Source organism: Diadema setosum, chromosome 17 (genome assembly GCF_964275005.1).
Source record: "Diadema setosum chromosome 17, eeDiaSeto1, whole genome shotgun sequence".
NCBI classification, from domain to species: Eukaryota; Metazoa; Echinodermata; class Echinoidea; order Diadematoida; family Diadematidae; genus Diadema; species Diadema setosum.
The window spans coordinates 37,529,842-37,531,938 of record NC_092701.1 but is presented as its reverse complement, the minus strand read 5'-3'; the positions used below and the strand labels follow the sequence as shown (position 1 = coordinate 37,531,938).

The 2,097-nt window shown below is 42.3% G+C and overlaps 1 pseudogene; it reads right to left on the bottom strand.

Moving 5' to 3' along the window:
* Nucleotides 1-553: 553 nt before the first annotated feature.
* Nucleotides 554-680, bottom strand: LOC140241293 (U1 spliceosomal RNA; annotated as a pseudogene).
* Between the last annotated feature and the right edge of the window lie 1,417 nt (nt 681-2,097).

The following is a 2,097-nucleotide window of genomic DNA, read 5'->3' as shown; positions in this document are numbered from 1 at the left end:
TAGTCAACTTGACTTCCACATCGTCGCGCCCTCTATTGACTGCCAATCAAGGACTGATTCAGGCTAAAAATACGTCGCCGCTAGACTACAAGGTACAGTGCTTGGCCCTCATCTGTTTTTACTGTATATCAATGACATCCAGAAAGAAGTCACCAGTACCACTAGGCTCTTCGCTGATGATTGTTTATTATATCGCCCAATTAAATCACCGAATGACATGAGTGATCCCCAAAAGGACCTCGATGTAATGGTCAAATGGTCTCACAGATGGGGCATGCAGTTTTATCCTACCAAATGTGAATTTATGCGAGTTACTAGACAGAGGTCTCCAGGTACATGTAAAACATCCTACAACATCAGTGGTGTTACTCTCCAAGGAACTAAGGAGATCAAGTACCTAGGCATCAAAATCCAAAACGACCTACGCTGGAATTGCCATACTCACTACTCGACCTCTAAAGCTGCGAGTGTATTGAACTTCCTCCGGCGTAATTTTCATCATTGTTCATCCACTGTCAAGCAAAAATTATATACCTTAGTAAGACCACACTTGGAATCGAAATTACACGCCCGCGGCCATGATGACCGCGCAAGGTTCAGCAAGCCAGAGTGCAATGAGCAAGCCTCGTCTTGGGAGTGCGTTATTCCTGATCAACGCAACTCCTGCGCCAGGTAAGTTGCCGCATGGGATCCTTACACTGACAAAAATATTTCATCCATCGAGAGAATCCAGAGACAAGCTGCACGTTTTGTCACCAACACCTACAGCAAGGAATCTAGCGTCACTCAACTCCTGAACTCCCTTGGATGGAAGTCACTCCAAGTAAGACGAGAAGCACATCGCCTGACTTGCTTTCACAAAATGTTGAATAATAGATTGGATATTGATTATTTATCACACACTAAACCCAAGCTTATTAGAAGTAGACGCGGACATTCTCATCAGTTTGAAGTACCATCCTCCAGACTGGAAGTCCACAGAAACTCATTTTTCCCCGCACAATTAAAGCATGGAATGAACTTCCTTCTTCTGTAATTACACAAACTGATTCTGCTAAATTTAAGGAGATGTTATTAAATGGAATAATTGTTTAAATGTCCACCCTTCGGCACCTCAAGTCAAAACTCCAGTAGGAGTATTCAGGAGGACCTCAACCAAGTACCAAGTACCAAGTACCAAATGTCCTAATACGAGTCAGATAAGAAGACACAAGACCATATATCACGTTACGTTGTGCATTGGAAATTGGCGACACATAACTCGGCCACTCGTTTAGGAGATTCGGTTCACCAAACTGATGAATTTAAACTCTAATATCAACCCAAAATGGCAACAGAGTTGTCTCTAATTATGCTTGCTGCAATACTGTGCCGAGTATGAACTGGTTAATGTTTAATTCTTCCATCAAATGTATATGAATTAAGGAACAATGATTATGTTTTGATTGGGAAATCGGTACAAGAGGTCCATTGTATTTGATTTGTCTATGCGTTATCATGCTTAATCCTGCTCCAGTTAAAGCACGCAAGGTGTCAAAACGATATCATACTAAAAAACTATGCCTTGCACCTCACAGGTTCTCAAGCAAACTTTGCTCGAGTTCTTCTCCTGTTTGCGACAATGTGTGTCACCATCGATAGACACTCTCTATGCATGAGGTGTCATGATTAAAGTTTCAACCTTGTTGTAAAAACAACTGTCCATCATCCTTCTTGTCCTCTTGTCCTCACTAGACTGACTTCTGTACGGAACTTTAAACATGCTAACCTCTGAAGACTTATACGAGTATTACGTAATAGAATTCCTAAATTATACAAGTAATAAGAAGTATAATTAGAATTCTATTAGTAATAATGAAGTATAAGTCGAAGAGGTTCCCACCCAGCATCTGTTGTAATCGATACTCTTCAGTTCTGAACCCTCCCTTTCCAACACTGTACAGAAGTCAAAACTACTGGGCCCTACTGTATGCTGATGTTCTGTTTGCTTGACATGAGATGTCCAGGCTTGTGCCGAAAGGGTGGGTTTGGTGGTGGCGCGTCGCGTTAATGGGAACACCACCCTTCGTCCAAAGCCCCCCCCCCCCCCGGTTTTGC